Genomic DNA, 20226 nt, shown 5'->3' with positions numbered 1-20226 from the left:
TCAAATGAAAAAAATACCATTTACAATACACCCCTAGAAAGGGGTACTCAAGTATAAAATCTAACACAATACATATATACAGGAAGACAAACCTGATGGAAGAAATCAAAGATCTAAATAAATGGAGAGAGAGTTCGTATTCATCAGTAGAAAGACTCAATATGGCTAAGAGGTCAATTCTTTCCAACTTAATCTATAAATTCAATGAAATCCAAATAAAACCTCCCAGTTATCTTGCAGATACTGACAAGAAGATTCTGAAGTTTACACAGAAACGCAAAAGATCTAGAAGAGCCAACACACTGGACACCTGGGTGGCTCAGGTGGTTGAGCATTTGCCTTCAGCTCAGGTCACGATCCCAGAGTCCTGGATGAAATCCCGAGTCAGGCTCCTTGCTCAGAGGGGAGCCTGCTTCTCCCTCTGCTCTCTCTGCCTCTGACATCCCGTTTGTGCTCTCTCTCTGACATATAAATAACATCTTTAAAAAAAGTTTAAAAAAAACAGAACAGCCCACACAATGTGGAAGAAAAATGAGAATTCACCTTACCTGGTCTTGAGACTTACTATAAAGCTACTAGTAACCAAGACAGTGTGTTAGTGCTGAGAGAGACACACAGATCAACAGAACAGATTACAAGGACCAGGAATAGATCCACCAAAATAAAGTCAAACATTTTTTGACAAAGGCACAAAGGGAATAAAAGGAGAAGAGACAGTCTTTCAACAAATAGTGCTCAAACAACTGAACACTCATGCAAAAGAAATGAAACTAGACACAGACCTTACACAAGTATTAACTAAAAATGAATCAGAGATCTAAATGTAAAATTGCAAGAATAAAGAATACAGGAGAAAAATCTCTCGGACACTGGATTTGATGATGAGTTTTTAGATAGAACAGAAAAAGCGTATTCCACGGGGGAAAACATGCGTTGGATATATTAAAAAGAAAGTCGTCTGCTCTGTGAAAGACATTTTTAAGAAAATGAAAGGATAAGGCACAGACAGGGAGAAAATATTTGGAACACAGATATCTAATAAAGGCTTTGTGTCCAACATGAGAAAACAGCTCTTAAAGCTTCAATAGTAAGAAAACAAATGACCAAATGAAAAATATGCAAAAGATTTGAACAAACACTCCACCAAAGATACAAGGATAGCAAATAAATACACGAACAGATAGATGCTCCACATCACCTCAGTGGGGATATGCAGACAACATGACACAGGTATTGGAATGGTTACATCAAAAATAATGACAGTACCAATTTCAGGTCCAGAATCAGAACAACAAGATTCTGATTCATAGTTGGTAGGAACAAAAACTGATACAGCCACTCTGTAAAAATAGTTTGGCAATTTCTTGCAAAGCTAAACATACATACATACATACATACATACATAACCAACACAGCAATTTCACACCCTATGTTTTTGAAAACTTATGTTTTAAAACCTACATGCGAATACTCTGAAATCACGTATGTAATTCTGAAATCATGTGTATGTATTCTAAAATTGAACTATCAAATAAATGAAATTCAGATATTAGCTAGATTCTCACTGTTAATGCAGGAGATTACAGACAAGCAAGGAGAGAAGGTTAGAATGTTCCATTTGGTAATGATTACAACAGGAGACAACAGTGGGAATACTTAGCTTACTATAGATACAGATGGTTACATACTAAACTATTTATAGACACATGTATATACACGAGAGAGTATATACATATTCCCTTCTTGAGTTAGCTGAGAGGGTCTTTGAGCAATGACTTCCCAGTCACAACAGACACACCTAGTCCCCCAATCTTGGTTTCTCATACTATGCTCCAATGAAAAGAACCAGAACTACTGAGGCGGGGGAAATGGCTAATCCTAGGGCAGGAAAGACAGAAGATGAACCTGGAAAACCTACTGCCACAGAGTAAGGAAGAAATATTCAAACAATAACAGGGTATGTCAATAGACAAGGGAACCAACAGAAGGTGCCTTTTAAAAAATTTATTGACTTGTTTTTGAGAAAGTAGGAAAAGGAGAGAAAGCATAAGCAGCAGGGAGGAGCACAGGGAGAGAGAGAGAATTTCTATTTATTTACTTACTTACTTACTCATTTATTTATTTGACAGAGAACACAAGTAGGCAGAGAGGCAGGCAGAGGGGGGGGGGAAGCAGGTTCCTTGCTGAGCAGAGAGGCAGATGTGGGGCTCCATCCAAGGACCCCGGGATCACGACCTGAGCCTGAGCCAAAGGCAGAGGTTTTAACCCACTGAGCCACCCAGGCACCCCAAGAGAGAAAATTTCAAGCAGGCCCCACACTCAGCAAAGAGCCCAATGTGGGGCTGGATCCCAGGACCCTGAGATCATGACCTGAGCCAAAATCAAGAGTTGGACACTCAACCAACTCAGCCACCCAGGTGCCCCTAGAAGATGCTTTTACTAACCAACCTGGAACAACTTGAGCAACAAAAAGAACAAGGTATCATTGTACTATAACCAAAATATAAAATAACTAGCCATGAATTCATGCTGATAGTAAATAGAACAGAAAAATCTCCTACGCAGAATTCCTGATAATTTATGTACATAATCATGTAGCTACTCCAACAGGAAGGAGGTATAGTGTAAGTGGTATAGTGTAATTGCCCACTTCCTTCCAAGGAGTCCAGTATGAGGACAGAGAAAACAAAGTAATAAGTCATGTCCAGAGCACTAACCCTTGATATCATAAGACCAAATCACATTTTATCTCTGTGGTCTTCCTCCAAGAAACCCATAACCTCAGTCTAATCATGAAAACAACAGCAGACAATTCCCAATTGAGGGACATTCTACAAAACACCTAACTGTACTCCTCAAAACTGCCCAGGTTATCAAAAACAAGGGAAGTCTGAGAAATTGTCACAGCCAAGGGGAGCCTAAAGAAACGACTAAGTGAAATGTGGCATTCTGAAACAGAATACCTGCATGGGGAGAAAACACCAGGGTCAACTATCGAAAGACAAATCACATCCCATAAAATAAGAGTTTGCAACCCATTAAATGGACAAGCACTAGTATCCCTAATCTATAAAGAGCTAGACACTGAAGAAGAAAAACAAAAAAAGCCACAAACCTAAGAGGAAAATGGGCAAAAGATATGAACAGAGGGTTCACAGAAACGTAAATACCTCTTTCAGATACATGGAAAAATACTTAACCTCACTCATAGTTAAGAAACTTGCAGATATAAACTTCATAAAATACCATGTTTACCTTTCCACTGCCAAAATTCCAGAAGTTGAACCACGTGTTTTATGGGAGAAGCTGTGGACAAACAAGCACTCAGGCGGTGTCGATGGGAGTGATACAAAATGATACCATAATCCTGAATGATCGAGTTATCAATTCTATGCACCCGTTGACCTGGTAGCGCACTTCTGGGAATTTATTGGATAGAAAAAACCTATATGTACAAGGTCATTCATTAGAACATGGTTTGTAATAGCAAAAGGTTTGAAATAATGCATAACTAACAATAACCAGTTAACAAACTATGGAACGTCCATGCTTGAATTACTGTGCAGTTATAACAAAGAAACAATCCATGTTCTGTTTAGATACAGATGTCTGGGACAGGCTTTTAAGAAGTGACAAAAAAGCAAAGGAAGAACAGAAAATCACGTATAGACTTGTTACTCAAAGTGTGGCTCCCTGAACAGCAGAGTCAGCTTCACCTGGGAGCTTTTTAGAAATGCAAAACCCAGGGCCCCCACCAGATCCACTAAATCAACACCTGCATTTTAACAGGATGCCAGTGGTGTACAGCTGCATCTAAGTTCAGAAAGCCCTAAAGATGATGGATTCCCTTCCAAATAAAAGTAGGGGGCATACAAGATTATCTTTTAACTGAAAAAAGCAGCACTGCTAGGACAAACAAGACAGACAGATATCTACAGCAGGAAGACCATAACTCCAGTTTGTCTGGGACTGTCCCAATATAGCCAGATGTCCCATCATAACTTTATGGAACCTCTTTCATTCTCAGTGGAAGTGTCTCAGTTGAGATGAAAAATGTCACCCTTCCTAGAGGGAACATCACTTAACCTTTAACCATGTTATTACTAATTCAAAAGTATTTTATTAAAAAGAGAGAGAGAAGACCAGTCAGAAAAAAAGCACAGACTGAAAAAAAGCAGTGAGCCAAGGATGGTTGAGCAACAAACCCAAGGAGAGGCAACGTCTGGGGCTAAAGGGAAAGACAACTTTGTGAGGAACAGTAAGGGGATGTATCAGAGTTAAGAAAGGAAAGCTAGCAGGCAGGTGTCAGAGACAATAGAGACTGAGGATTATGCTGCAGGATGGTCAAGTAAGACAAAGCCAAAAACTGGATTTGACTACAATTTGGTAGCCTTTTCCAGAGCTGACTCAGGTGAATGTCGAAGAAGCAAGAATGCATTCATGAAGTAGAAATATGAATGAGAAATGCAGAAACCAAAGCCAGAACAGTCGGCTATTCAAGCTAGAGATGTGAACAAGCTGACACAAACCCTTAGGGAGAGTCATCTGGAGGACGCGTGGTCCCTCCATTCCACCAGATCTTCAAAGTCCTATTCCTGCATCAAGCAGTACCATGAGAGAGCTGTCTACTCAGACCTCATTGTTTGGTCCCCTGAAAAGCATCCATACACTTCTAGCACAATGCTGTGTCTATCAGAAATGATTATAGGCAATTTCAGTGTTATTAGAAAAATCAAAGGAAGTTTTACAACTTGCACAACTCTGTGAAATTAAGAGTCCTGCTTCTCATTCTACCAACTGTTCTTTGAATTTGCTTGATATACTTGATATACTTCCCTTCAAGTAATTCTTGCCTATTTCTATTTTTTTGGGTTTTTTTTTTTTTTAAGATTTCATTTATTCATTTGACAGTCAGAGATCACAAGTAGGCAGAGAGGCAGGCAGAGAGAGAGGAAGGGAAGCAGGCTCCCTGCTGAGCAGAGAGCCCAATGTGGGGCTCGATCCCAAGACCCTGGGATCATGACCTGAGCCAAAGGCACGGGCTTTAACTCACTGAGCCACCCAGGAGCCCCTCTATATTTTTTGGTTTAAAAATATGAATCCTTTCAAATTTTAGAAAACTCATTTTCAAACAAAGTGGAAATAAACAAACAAAAAGCTCACCTGGGATGTGTTCATTTTCTGCTCTTAGTGGAGGAGGGACAGCTGAGGAAGAAGGAAGGAAGAAGGAAGTTAGAAGAGACTTGGCCTGCCTTACAGTTCTTGAATTTACCTGCCCACACAGCTCCACATACAAGATACTTACGTCTCCATGTGTGGCTCCGATAGATGTTGAGCTTAGACATGATACTTTTCACTGAGTGAATGTAAACATTTGTTTCTTATTGATTTATTACCAATTTAGGTTCTGTGACACAGAAAAATTAAAAACATGAGAAGATGAGTTGAACATTTAACAGTAACCTAAAGGAGGAAACATTATGGCTTTTTCAGAACTGATGTGGGAAAAATTAAAAATTAAAAATCTCAAGCCACACTGTTCATCTGTTTTCCTGTGAACACTATTAATCCCCTGAGGTCAGAAAATCCAAGAAACCTCTGGAAAAAAGAGATCGGGGTATTTAAGGCAAGATAAAAAATAAATGTTTAATATTTGTTTCTTACAACTTTCAAAAGGTCTTTTTTTTTTTTTTAAGATTTTATTTATCAGAGAGGGGGGGGGAGAGCAAGCACAAGCAGACAGAATGGTAGGCAGAGGCAGAGGGAGAAGCAGGCTCCCCGCTGAGCAAGGAGCCCGATGTGGGACTCAATCCCAGGACGCTGGGATCATGACCTGAGCTGAAGGCAGCTGCTTAACCAACCGAGCCACCCAGGCGTCCCTCAAAAGGTCTTTTAATGAGAAACTATATTTGACGTAATTAACAGTGACAAAATGAGCCATGGCCTGGGAATTTGCAAACCTCACTTTTAACCATGGTTCTGCCACCAACAAACTGCATGATCTTGGTAAGTCACCTTCTCAGGCTCAAGTTTTTTTTTTTTTTTTTTTTTTCCATTTCTCAAATAAGGCCAAAACAGATAGCCTCGTGCCTGCACTACCATCCTATATGTCTATAAGGCCAGGAGAGCAGGAACCTCTGCATCTTTCTAGATGCCATCAACAATGGCAAATGGGGAATGGAAAATGAGGGGAGGAGCGGGTGTTCAGGGAGGGGTGATGACAGAATTTCCTTCGCTATGGCTGCTGCCCTGTCTGCCCTCACAGACTCTCCAAAGAAGTGACATTTCCTGTGTAGCCTGCATGCCCACCCTCTCAGCTCCAGCTCACCTCGCTCTTCTTAAATTTGTCCCAGACCTTCCACAGTCACACAGCCTGCAATGGCTTCAGGATACTGTCATGCTTTTACATAACAAATAACAAATGAATACATAATAAATAATAACTGGGGGCCTGGGGAATGTTAGAGCGGGGAAAGGACCTTGGTGGCTAGCTAGTACAGCCTCTCCCCTCCTCCACTGCACAAATGAGTTAACCGAGCAATGAAAGCCCTAGAGAATTGTCAAAGCTCCAGCCTCACGTTATTACATACACAACAAATACAAGAGCAGCTAACAAAATGTGAGTGCTCAGGGGACACCTGGGTGGCTCAGTTGGTTAAGCCGCTGCCTTTGGCTCAAGTCATGATCCCAGAGTCCTGGGATCGAGTCCCGCATTGGGCTCCTTGCGCGGTATGGAGCCTGCTTCTCTCTCTGCCTCTGCCTGCCACTCTGCCTGCTTATGTTTTCTCTCTCTCTGGCAAATAAATAAATAAATAAATAAAATCTTAAAAAAAAAATAATGTGAGTGCTCAGAATAATCACGTCGACTATTCGGCCAGAGCAACTCATTCACATCAGACACCCTGCCTGGTTCTCCTACAACCGCGCCCCTCCTAGGAAGCCCGGCGCACTTAAGACGCGCAAACACACACACGTCATAACGCCAAGAGTGCACGCATGTCGCATAAGCACACTCACCCCTACCCGCAGCCCCACCCCCTCCCCGTGGGTCTGGCGCACACGTCACGCATGCAAACTCCCCACCCGCCGCCGCAGGACGGCGCGACCAGCTTAGCGCTGCAGCCGGACACCTGCGGGCCTTGGGAACCCCAGAGCCAACGTTCCCACTCCGGACCCTGGTCCCTCATGCAGAGACGCCGCCGCTCGCCGGCCCTTCAACTCTGCAGGCAACGCAGAATCCAGGGGTCCGTCCGGTGCCCGCGGAGCTCCACCCACAACCGGGCACCCCCGCCCCCGCCGGACCCCCGGGCCGCACAGGGCCCCTTAGGCACTCGCCCCCATCCCCCGGGACTCACCCCTAACTCCCTCACCTCGTGAACCCGGCCAGAGAAGGTTTCGCAGGAGGGGCTGGAGGCCGGGGAAGAACAAGCCAGGAGGAGAAGGCGGGGATGCACATGCGCAGAGGGAGGAAACAGCGCAGCGGCGAGGAGCTGGAGGCCGGTAACGGTCCAGCGGGGAGGAGACGGCGGGGATGCACATGCGCAGAGGGAGGAAACAGCGCAGCGGCGAGGAGCTGGAGGCCGGTAACGGTCCAGCGGGGAGGAGAAGGCGGGGATGCACATGCGCAGAGGGAGGAAACAGCGCGGCAAAGGAGAGGGGCGGGAGGCCGGGAAATGTCTAGCGGGGAGGAGAAGGCAGGGACTCACATCGGTAGAGGGAGGGAAGGGCGCAACAGCGGCGAGTAGCTGGAGAAGGATGAAGGACCAGCCGGGAGGAGAAGGTGGGGAAGCACCTCTGTTGAGGGAGGGAGCAGCACGGCACGGGGCAGCCAGGAGCTGGAGGCCGGGAACGGACGAGCGGGGAGGAGAAGGCGTGGATGCACATGCGCAGAGGGAGGAAGCGGCGCAGCGGCGGGGAGGAGCTGGAGGCGGGTGAAGGACCAACCGGGAGGAGAAGGCGGGGACGCACCACTGTTGAGGGAGGGAGCAGCGCGGCGCGGGCGCGGGGCGGCGAGGAGCTGGAGGCCCGGAACGGAGGAGCGGGGAGGAGAAGGCGGGGACGCACTTGCGCAGACGGAGGGAGCGGCGCTGAGGTGGCGGCGAGGAGCTAGAACTCTGCTCCTGGCAGCTAGTGCTGGGAAAGTGCGTCTACCCTGAAGAGGGCTATCTAACCCTAAGTCTTAAAAAGTTACTCATCGTACTGAGCTAGCAGGGGTTTAGTGAAGATTAGAGGCGTTTACCATGTATATCTGGCGCATAAATGATTCAGTACCTCTCTCAAGATTCTCTTCCCCGGTGTACCCCAGGCGCTTTTCTTGAGAAACCAGCTGGAGAGTTTCTGCCCAGTCGGCTGAGCTGAGAGATTGCTGTCTGAGGTACTCACGCCTGCTGCCTGGAGCCAGGCTTTTGTCCTGGTCCTTCGACCAAATTTTAGACGCAAGCCGAGAGAAGGGATGCTGTGTTTGGATTTCATCTCTGTACCCGCTATCTGTGACCAGCATGGTTATTCTTGAATGAGAAAAGCAGCAAGCTAGCAATTCGGTATTAATACTAAAAACCGTTCATGTGTAAAAAAACTGTCCTATACCAAACTTGAAGAAAGCACGATCTCATCTCCTGCAACCTCCCATATACACTTCACGCAACTCCCCCCAATGTTAACATTTTACAGAGCTATGGTACCCTTATCAAAACTGAGAAAGCAACTCGGGCACAATTGTATTAACGAAATTACAGAGTTTGTTCAGATTCCGTCAGGTTTTCCACGAATGCCCTTTTACTGATCCAGGATTCTGTCCAGATACCACGATACATTTATTTAATCATTATGTCTGCTCCAACCTGTAAGTTTTTTTGGTCTTTCCTTGTCTTTCATGGCATTCACATGATTGAAGAATAGTGGTCAGGTATTGTGAAAAGTGCCTCTGAATTTACGCTTGTCCAATGTTTTCTCCTTATTGGACAGGTATATATTTTTAGGAAGAATACCCTTGGAAGGATGTGCCCTACCTATGTATCAGGTGACACATGATATCAACATGATTCGTCATACTAACCTTTAGTACTTGGTTAAGGTGGTATCAGCGGGGTTTCTGCACTATATATTTAGGATTTTTCCATATCTAGTCTACACTTAAGAGTGGATTGGCTAAGTCCAGTGCACACCCAGGGACAGAGGAAATTCGCTCCTTTCCGAATTTATGGTCATATTTTAAAACCACCAGGAGTGTTAGTAAATTTGAGGAGAAACTCTGAGGCTACCCAGGTATCCTGTTTATATTTATAGTTTTGGCCACTAATTTTCGCTTTCATTGTTGGGTCTTGCCTGCAACCACTTTTACTGTGGTGTTCTAAAAGGAGATTTTTCTGTTTTACTTATATGTTTATCGGGATTCTTCTGTAAAGGAAAGATTTTCATTTTCCTCATTTATTTATTCCATCATTTGTTTATGTCAGTACGGGCTCATGGATAATCTAATTCATTCCCCGTGGTCATTACTCAACCCTGCCTTTTTCACCCAACCCTTTGGTCTATGTTTTACAATTTTACCCTTTTCAGAATGTCAACGGCATTATATAATATGTATCTCCTGAGTTTGGCTTATTTCACTTAGCAAAATTCATTTAAGACTCATTTGTGTTAAAAAAAAAAAAAAAGATTCATTCATGTTTTTGGTCCTTTTCTCAGATTAGCTCCTTTCTCTCCACTCTTTTCATTTCACCCATGCTATTATTATGTACCCTATGTCACAACACTAGCAGATAAACGATCTGAACGTTTGAATCTTAACCATGTAGTAGCTCTGTGTATGGGATTTCTAGATGTCTTCAAAGCCTCTAATAGAGACCGTATAATTGTATCCAAGTTAGGTTTGTAACAGTTGTCAGCAGTCTTGATTTGAATTTATAGAAGGTCTGACCTGAGAGTCTATGGAAACAAATACATTGGAACTCTGGGCCTGGGTGACAATTCCAGCTAAAATGAATTTGCCCCTCAGGTGTCTTTCTCATCTACGTTAGAAAAGCACATCTTGGAAAGTAAGAAGGAGGAGTCTCTAAGTATATGTTAGTTGGAGAGAATCCTACAACTATTTGTGGTTTTTTCTCTTTGCTTTTTCTTTCTCTCTCTCTCTCTCTTTTGTTTTTAAGTAGGCTCACTGCAGGGCTGAGCTCATGACCCTGAGATCAAGACCTGAGCTGAGATCGAGTCGTTTGCTTAACCAACCAAACCACCCAGGCACCTCTTGAGTGAGTTTTGAGCAGAGTGTAGTTTGGAGAGAGGAGCAGATCCTAGGTTTTCACAGGCGTGTTCACAACAAGTGAGAATTGAGAATATTGCCCCATTCAGAAGCTCCCAGGCTGCCTAATGGAGAGAAGCCTGGACCAGGGCAGCTGGGCTGGAAGGAGTGAAGGATGGTTAGATGACCTGGGAAATAGAACTGTGCTGGAGGCATTCCAGGGATTTGTGGGAAAGGGCCTTAAAACTAGATGTGAGTCAGTTTTGTCTCACCAATCCCAGTTCAACCCTTACTCTTTGTTTTGTGCTCCCTCTTCCCAGATTCTAAGCTCTGCTCATACAATGAATCTGGCATTGAAAGCTGTGCTGTTGAGTTCTTTACAAGACAGCAGTACAAGGAGAGTTACTTATTTTTCTTCTTGAAGGTTGAGAAGAAATTGGTGCTGAAAATGTAAGTGAATTTCCCTGTCTTTGTGTTGGGGCAGAACCCAGAGGAAACGTTGAGTTTTCCTACCCCAGTCCTGTACTGACCACATCACCACTGGTTTAAGAAAAGATAGCCATTTGAGAAACTGCAATGCTTTAGAAAAACAAAACGTACACTCACTTGAAAGTGCCTCCATCCTTTTTTTCTTAGCTTTGGTTGCCTTCTCTAACTTGAGTAAACAAGGAAATACAGATGTAACAACTTTTGTTGTACAACCTTTGCTGAAGGTTTCGTGTTCCTTCATTTAGCGTATTATAATTTGCTTAACCAATTTTTCTCATTTTTAAAATTTCTTTGAAACAGAACATAGGGGTACAGACATTGTTTAAAAATGTCCTAGATGATAGTTCCATTCACCCAGTGAAAAATTGCACACTCAAGCTCTGCATGGCCAAATCACAGTCAGACGTAGTTGTGTGGGTGGTTTACATAGGTCCTTCCCTGCCCCTTCTGCGAGGTGAAAAGGGTATTCTTCCACAGAGGGGCATTTCACCCAGGTGATGTTTGCAGCTTTTTAAGAAGGCAGGTCCAGGAACTGCAAGGCAGTCTGTACCTTTAATGACTTCATTCCTCTTTCTCCATCCCAGCTCTGCCTTCAGAGGGCAGTGTGTACCTTTAATGACTTCATTCCTCTTTCTCCATCCCAGCTCTGCCTTCAGAGATTTCTGCATTTTTCCAAGGGAGAGCAGCAAAATATGAAGAAGTCCTGTGTGAGTTATTGAAGTCATTTTCTGCTTTGTTTTTTAATGGAACTTATGAGGATTATGACTCGTGTTTAAAATAGAAAAGTAGAAATAGATAAAATGAACCTGAGGGAACCAGCCTGACACAGTGTTTCTCAGACTTTAGTGTGCATCAGATCAAAACTGGGAGGTGTTTTAAACCATAGAATGGGGCCGGAGAGTTTTGGTTTTGAACAAGGTTGCAGGTGATGTTGAGGTGTGTAGACCAGTAGCATTGGATTAGCAGATCAATAGGGCAAAGTGGCGCACACACACACACACACACACATCATATAAAGTCACATGGTTATCAAACTTGCAAATATTTCAGACTTTTGACCATGACTCCCCCACACTCCCTCCCCATCCCCCCCCAAAAAAAAACATACATAGAGCATCCCTATTCCTTTTGGAGCCTAAAGACTTTCTGGGATCAAGAGCTGAATAAAAAACTTCTGTTTCTCTTTATATAAATGATGAACAACCTTCTTGTGGCAAACCACAAAATAAATGACTATAATTATTCTTCAGTGGAAGCAAAAGACAGATTACCAAGCAGAACCCAGTTAATGAGGTTTTTTAGGAGAAGGTATTACTAAAGCCCAAGTAGAGAGCTTTCCCCCGGTCTTGGTTTGTTTTTGTTTTCCCTTTACAAAACCTCGAATTTTTATAGAATAAGTTGACCGCACGTCCTTAAAATAACTCCAAAATTCTCAGACCCTGGAAACCACTAATCTACTTTCTGTCAGTATGGACTTGGATCTTCTGGATTTATTGTAGGAGTATAGTCATACAAAATGTATATTTTATGTGTGTCTTCCTTCACCTTGTGTAATGTTTTTAAACTTCATCATATTGGAGCACGTTACAGACTTCATTGTTTTTCTTTTCTGGCTTTATTAAGGTATATTTGACAGAACTATAAGGTATGTAGTGAACATTGTGATGATTTTGATATTCGTATACATTGTGAGAGAATTCCTCCCATCTAATCTAACACATCCCTCATCTCACATATTTCTTTCTTTCTTTGTTTTGGGTTTTTGTTTTTGTTTTTGTTTTTTTGGTGAGAGTATTTAAGCTCTGGAGTCAACAGATTTTAATTGTGATATCAGCTGTAGTCACCGTGTTATACATGAGATCCTCAGACCTTCGTTTTATAGCTAAGTGTGCCTTTTTACCAAGACTTCATTTCTATCATTGAAGAATATTCCATTGTGTAGAAGGACCCGAGTTCTGTTCATCCACTTACTGGTTAACAGACGTCTGGCTTGTTTCTGCTTTACCGCTGTTGGGTAGTGCCCCTCTGAACATTCATGTGCAAATTTTGATAGAATACATGTCTTTGGTTCTTCTGGGTATTTACTGAGAAGTGAAAATGCTGGATCATGCATTAGTTGTAGTTTTAAATTACCGCCGAACCGCCCGGTTTTCATAATGTGTACAATTTTATATTTCCACCAGCAATGCACGAGGGTTAGTTTCCCCTCTTTATTGACAGCACTTGTTGTCATATTATAGCCAACATAGTGGGTAGGAAGTAGCATGTCATTGTGGTTTTGATTTGCTTTTCCCTAATGTCTAATGAGTACCTTTTCGAGTGCTTGTTGGATATTTGTGTATCTGCTTCGCAGACATGTCCATTCAAATCCTTGGCCTGTTTTTAATTGGATTTATTGAAGAGTATTTTGGGTAATAGATTTTTATCACATATGTGGTTTTCAAATATTTCTTCCTATTCTGTGAGTTGTCTCTTCATTCTCTTGAAAGTATATCCTTTGATTCACAAAAGGATCTCTTTTCCTTTGTTGTGTTTGCCTTTGAGGTCATATCTAAGAATCTGTTGTCATTCTAAGATCATGAAGATTCACTCGTGTATTTTTCCTAAGAGTGTTATTGTTTCTAGCTCTCACATTTAGGTCTTTGATCTATTTAGAGTTAATTTTTGTATATGATATGAGGAAGGGGTCCATTTTCATTCATTTGCATGTGGATATTCAGTTCCAATACCATTTGTTGAAGAGACTCTTTTTTTCTCCCATTGAATGATCTCGGCACCCTTGTTGAGCGTCAGTTGACCATAGGTGTATGGGTTTGTTTCTGGACTCCCACTTCTGTTCATTTGTGGAGATGATAATATTCATATGTGGATATTATCATGCTGGTTCCTTGTGTTTGATACTGTAGTTTTATAGCAAGTTTGAAGTCAGGAATGTAAGTTCTCCAGTTTGTTCTACTGAACAAATTCTTCTTGACAAACTTGTCAGGATTGTTTTGGCTGCCCTTTTTTTTTTTAAAAAGATTTATTTATTTATTTGAGAAAGAGCGAGAGAGAGCACACACAAGCAGGAGGGGCAGGGAAAAGAAAAATCTCAAGCAGATCTCTTGCTGACCCTGACATGGGGCTTGATCTGACGACCCCGAAATCGTGACCTGAGCTGAAATCGAGTGCTGGATGCTTAACTAACTGAGCTACGCAGGTGGCCCTTTGTTTAGAATTTAATATTGTGTTTAAGATCTATCCAAATTGGTTACTTCATTCCTTTTAATATTCTGTTATGACAGCATACATTTTAGTTGTCTGTTTCTTATGTCACTTCTGTTTATCATTATTATGAATAATTGTGCAGTGACCATCTTTTACATTTTCTCTCCCTGTAGAAGAACAAGCATTTCAAGTATTCTGTAGTGTACACGCATGATACATATTGTTGGGTCAGAGAGACTAAGCATTTCCAGTGTCACTTTATGCTGCCAAATTGGTCTAAGTGACCATACGACTCCCACCAGCTGTTAGGTGACAGAACAGCTTTCTTTGTCTCCTTGTTCACAGTTGATACCGTTATTTCAAAATTATGGCCAGTCTGATGAAAGATGAAAACCCTATTGTTTTGTTTTTTATTTCTCTGATTTTGGATAGGATTGGGCCTTTCACTTTTCTTCTGTGAAATGTTGATTTATATGTTTTGTATATTTTTACATACCTTTCCATTAATTTTGTTCTGTATTTCTTACTGATTGATAAATATCCTTTATGAGTGTTGTATAGTAATCTTTGTTCTATTCATTGTAAATATGTTCTCCAAAGTTTGTCTTATTTTTTCACTTTGTGGCATCATTGGTAATATGAAAGTTTTACATGTTGATGTGGTCAGATTTGTGAATCTTTTTTCGATGGTTTTCTTTTGTTTTTTGGTGTTTTGTTTTGTTTGTTTTAGTTCTCTTATCCTTCAGTGTATTCCCATTGTGGCACATAGTCACATTCCTGTATCTTAAGCTTAGCAGGTATTTCCTCTCTGAGGTATACCATCAAATTGAGACACAATTTGATTGATTTCTTTCATTTGCTCTTTGTTTTTAGGGTTTTGTTTTCATTTTGATTATTGTTTTTGTATAAGTATTAAAAATATTACATCTTTCAATGGCATTTTAGGCTCTCGAACAGCATTTCGATGCAGTGTACAAATTACTCTGGTTTTCATTCATTCCTTTTTTTAAAATGACAGTTCTTTCAGTGTTGTGTCCAAATAAATGATGTCATTGGAGTCCTCAAGAGAAATGTGTAGATATCATGCCTGAATGAGTTAGGGACCACTTGCTCGTTTTCTAATAAAAGTAAAACATACAGTGAGAACGTATGTCTAGATGTGGAAATATGTCTTAAATCTTTGGAAATCCTCTTAGAAAGGACCCTGTTGTGGAGTTAACCTCTGCTCATCTGTGTTTTAGACAGAGGGGAGTAAAGGACTGTGCTGGGGAGGCAGGCAGTGGGGGGCAAAGTAGGTGTCACCTTTCTCATACTTGTCTTTCAGATGGAACCCCAGTGAACTGGTGGGTTGGAAGAACCAATGAGACACACACTTACTGGGGAGGTTCTCTGCCTGGTGCTCAAAAATGTGCTTGTGGATTACAGGGGAACTGCCTTGATTCTCAATATCACTGCAACTGTGATGCTGCCCGGAATGAATGGTGATTTCCATATAATTTCCCTGTGCAAACTGTAATTCTGTGTTGCTTAAACTGTGTAAGTTAGGCAGACATTGGACAAGACAGTTGTATAAAGAGAACAAATTAAAGTATTCTCCAGCCAGTTCAAGGTGTAAGCTTTGATGTGTACAGTGTAATTAATCTGAGGACTGAGGCATTAAGGTAGCTATTTCTGCTTACCTGTGAGTAACTAATCATGTCCACTTAATTTTTTTCCTAATAAGACAAGATATGAATACCAGATTAATGTTTCCCATTCACTGAAAGTACCATTATCAGAGTTCCTAGGGTTAAGTTTAACCCGATAGATGACGACGGCCCCGTGGCCAGCCCCAGCATGCTTGCTCACCTCCCTCACTGCCAGCTGCATTTTTAAATGGCCTCATAGGGAAAATCAAACGGGGTCTAGGGTGCATAAAAGGGGGTTATGAGACACAAACCTCTCCCTGTCACTGGAGGTCTCAGAAGGCTTCCAAACCCAGAGGGAAGGTGGAAAGGGAGCGATCTTCCAGCTAACCCCCCAGGTAGCAAGAAATAACTCCCTGAAAACACACATCCACAGACCTGCCCTCACACAGATCCGGAATCCTTGGATTAAGTTAGTGTGTCCACATGTCAGCAGTACCAATGGTTCATCGTAGAAGTACATGACATTCTTGCTAGAGGCCCGTCCTCCCCAAGGATTCCCACAGATAAAAATGCCACCAAACATGAGCTCACAATCAGGGCTACACAGCCCCAGGGGACAGAAGTGGGAGGCAGAAGAAACAATGGAGTAAACGGATGCCTAAAAATCCCAGATCACAGATAACTTAAGAACATCAGATAAAATAAATGTGTGAGCTGTTGGAAAAATAAGGCCTGGGATTGACTGATAAAGCAACCAGATACTATCGACAAAGGTGATCGCGATTTACAAAAGAACCGAATGAACGTTTAGAAATAAAAATATTCTCATTGAAATTTAAGACTTGTCAGATCAGATACTAGACACATGGGATCAGGACACTGGTGAAACGGAAAATGCATGTAGATAAGCGGCAGGGACTCTAGCCTAGAGAGACCGGCATGGGAGGAAGGAAACCTGGGACAGGGAGGGGAGAGCTGCGGTCAGAGTCAAGTTTTAACAGAGGAGACTTGCGATAATGAAGGGCTAAAATAGCTAAGAATTGGCCAGACTTGAGAAAATACTAGGATACCAGGCAGGGTAAATAAGAGTAAATCCACCTGTAGAAGCATCATGCTAAAATCAAGGAAGATGAAAGAGAATGTGAAAGGGAGTGGAGGTGACCAGAAGGTGTCAAAGCAAGGACTGTCGGAGCCAGGCAAAACCCCCTCTGTGGATCCAGCAAAGCCTGCGGGCACTGGCACTCCCCTTGCTGTGCCTCAGTAAGTACAGTACTGTCTGATTCCAAGTGTGTCCCTAGCCAAAATACAGGGACACCCAGACAAACAGACACAGAAGAAATACACCACCAGCCAATTCCAAAAGACAGTTTAAAGAAGAGTTTTTGTTTTTTTAAAATTTTTAATTTCTTTTTTTAAGACTTTACTTATTTGTTTGACAGAGCTCACAAGTAGGCAGAGAGGCAGGCAGAGAAAGAGGAGGAAGCAGGCTCCCCGATGAGCAGAGAGCCCGACATGGGCTCGATCCCAGGACCCTGGGATCATGACCTGAGCTGAAGGCAGAGGCTTTAACCCACTGAGCCACCCAGGCTCACCCAAGAATGGTTTTTAGAATGAAAGTGGGTGATCTGGTAAGGAGAGTCTCAGACCCTAGAAGAAATACCGAGGAAAGAAATGTGTAAACTCAGAGGTTAACAGACACATAAGAGGCAAATACAAGACACTAGTCATGTGTCAGGCATGTACCATACTGAAACAGGAGGGAGTGGTCCTGTCCAGGACTACAGCCAGGGTTAGAAATAAGAATATGATTGAATTTAAAAATTTGTTTTGTAGAAGTTTGTCAGCATTAAATGGCTCATAGTGCATGCATTAGGATTTCAAGTGTAAGCACTGAAGAATAGAAACAGTGTAATACTCAAATCCAAAGAGGGAAGGAAGGAAAAACAGGATTTTAAGAACAGTTAATTCAAAAGAAGGTAGGAAATAAAATTTAAAAAGGAAGAAGAAACAACAAGCAACAAAATGAAATAAGAATATTACGGGGGTGCCTGGGTGGCTCAGTGGGTTAAACCTCTGTCTTTGGCTCAGGTCATGATCTCAGGGTCCTGGGTTCGAGCCCCGCACCAGGCTCTCTGCTCAGCGGGGAGCCTACTTAGTACGCCCCACCCTCTGCCTGCCTCTCTGCCTACTTGTGATCTCTTTCTTTCTGTCAAATAAATAAATGGAATCTTAAAAAAAAAGAATATTATGAGTAATTAGACACAATAAATGTGACAAAACAGCCATTTAAGTGCAGATAGGTCATTTTGAATTAAAAATAAGTATATCTTGTTTGTACACCTAGAAATGTTGAACTCAAAATCTTAAAACAACCTATGAAACAAATGTGCACAGAAGTAATTTAAGTTTAAAAGTCTTTTTTATGTTTTTAAAGATTTTTACTTATTTGACAGGGAGGAAGGGTGCCTGTGCCCATAAGTGGCGGAAGGGCAGAGGGAGAGGCAGACTCCCTGCTTAGTGGGGAGCCCAATGAATTGGGGCTCACCAAAGGACCATGAGATCATGCATGACCTGAGCCAAAGTCTGATGTTAAACCAATTGAGCCACCCAGACACCTCAAAATTCTGAAGTCTTAATATAGAATGATTAGCATTACCATATAATGATGCTTTTTAATTTCACCAAAACCCCCTAGTAATCCTAAAGTTGTATGTTTTTAACATACATGACTCAAAATGTATATAGAAAATAATTGCCTGAATTGAAAGAAGGAATATACAAATCAACCATTGTAAGGAGAGGTTTAGACATCCATCTGTTGGCAACTGGTAAATCATGCAGATGACAATTATAAAGGATATGGAATATTTTTATATGGAATCAATGGATTGATTTCGTAGGCCCTGAAAATTACAGAGTATATAATTTTCTCAAGCACACATGGCACATTTTTGCAAACTGATTTTCCTAATGTTTCATAAAGCAAAACCCCAAAGATTTTACAGATGTTGTTATGGTATGGACAAGTTCTCTGATTACAGGACACTGAGGTTAGAAATGATTAACAGAGGGACAAAAATATAGGTGGCATTTCAAAGCCAGAAATGATTAGAATCAAGGAAATGAAGACATTATTCATAGAAAATATAGTTGCCTACCAGGAAATCCCGAGGATAGACACAAATATTATTGAAATTAATGAGAATTCAGTAGGGCTTCCCACTGAATCTTAGAATAACTGAATTCCTACAAAGAGCTTATTACCGTAAGAAAATATCATGAAAACCACTTGCAAAATCAGCATGAAGACTGTAGATCCTGCAATAAAGATAACAGAAATATGCAGAACTTTTATGTTTTATTATGAGATTATAAGAAGGTATATCTAAATGGAAATATCACATGACGGCCATGAGTGGGAAAAACTTCATTTTCTTGATTCCATTTCATTCCAATGCCAGTTATTTGCTGAGTGTTTGGGACGGTGAGACGCTGGAAAGATGCACGTGGGAAAGCAGTGGTCCATGGCAGTCCTGAAGGTGGAAGCAAGGACGGGAGACTGGCCCCCCAGGACTTGGAGTGTCAGGGGACCGCAGGCTCCCGACGGAGGGCGTTTCCTACGGGATGAATGAAGGGAAAAGCACAGCCCGAGAGCGAGCCCGGGAGCTTTCAAAACAGGGAGCTCCGGGCGGCGATGGTTCCCTGGTCCCCAGGCTCGCTTTCTCCAGAACAATTAGGAAACGGGAAAGCTGACTCGGTGTTCCCTGAAGCCTTTCCCAGAACGCAGGAGTCGCGGTGGCTGTGCTGCACCTGCGAAAAGGTGTTCTGCGAAACAGCCCGTGCAAGCAGCGTCTAGAGCGCCGGGAACAGAAGACCAAGAGGAAGCGGCCTTGGAAGTCCCGTCACTGAGTGCTCGGAACCTACCGTGAGAGCTGCCGGGCCTAGAGAGCAACACTCTGGCCTTCGGGGAAAAGAGAGAAACATGGAGAGGCAAGGAAAATCCTGAGATGTAACGAAGTTCGGCGATTTCGAAGGAGTCTGGTGACCCTGGCAATGAATCTCGTCCTACGTGAAGCGTGGGCATTTGGGAATGACCTGTGCTGAGAAAGAATCCTCAGTTCTGAGCTGTTTAAAATTTCCTCAGGCTCAGGAAGTTACTTTGCAAACAACAGAATTAAAAAAGAATGTATTATGATTATCTGCCTTAACACACACAATTACCCATTATGATTTCCCTTAGGTTTTTTTGCAGGGCTCTCTGTGCTTTGTCATTGCTAAAAACAATTAAAGTGTAGCTTTTCACTGCATTATAAATGTAGCTTTTAAATGGCTCTTTAAAATTCAGGGTTACTCAATGAATAACTAATGCCCTTACATTTTCCCTCTAGATGTTCTACCAAAATAACAATGACAGGAATGAAAATGCTTATTTGTAACATTTCCTGATACTTAACACCAGGAATTAATTTTGTTGTGTTAGCCCCACATTTATAAGAAGTATTTATTCAGACTGACTCCCCCCACCATCCATGCCACCTTCTGGCTTGTGACCGACCACCTGTCCCATTCCCAACAAAACCAGGAGTTCCGTGTTTGGGACGACCTGCCTGTGTGCTTCCAAGCACAGAAATTGCAGGGCCTTACAGATAAAGCCCTGGGGTTTTG

The 20226-nt window shown here is 42.2% G+C and overlaps 1 protein-coding gene and 1 long non-coding RNA gene across 2 annotated transcripts in view; one reads left to right on the top strand and one right to left on the bottom strand.

Moving 5' to 3' along the window:
• The window catches only part of LOC309859831 (lipase member K-like), a 596159-nt gene extending 587787 nt beyond the window's left edge, over positions 1–8372 (bottom strand). Inside the window, exon 1 of the mRNA XM_082720951.1 lies at positions 7822–8372. The gene's annotated coding sequence lies outside the window, so the exon portion shown is untranslated. The remainder of the gene's footprint in view (positions 1–7821) is intronic.
• A 1890-nt stretch (positions 8373–10262) lies between these two features.
• On the top strand, positions 10263–19603 carry LOC309859870. Its single transcript, XR_014308991.1, has 4 exons — positions 10263–10687; positions 11371–11433; positions 15258–15414; positions 19023–19603. It is a non-coding gene; the product is annotated as an uncharacterized lncRNA (long non-coding RNA).
• The last annotated feature ends 623 nt before the right edge of the window (positions 19604–20226 follow it).

Source organism: Mustela nivalis (assembly GCF_964662115.1).
Source record: "Mustela nivalis genome assembly, chromosome: 2".
Classification (NCBI taxonomy): domain Eukaryota; kingdom Metazoa; phylum Chordata; class Mammalia; order Carnivora; family Mustelidae; genus Mustela; species Mustela nivalis.
This window is presented reverse-complemented; position numbering and strand designations above follow the sequence as displayed.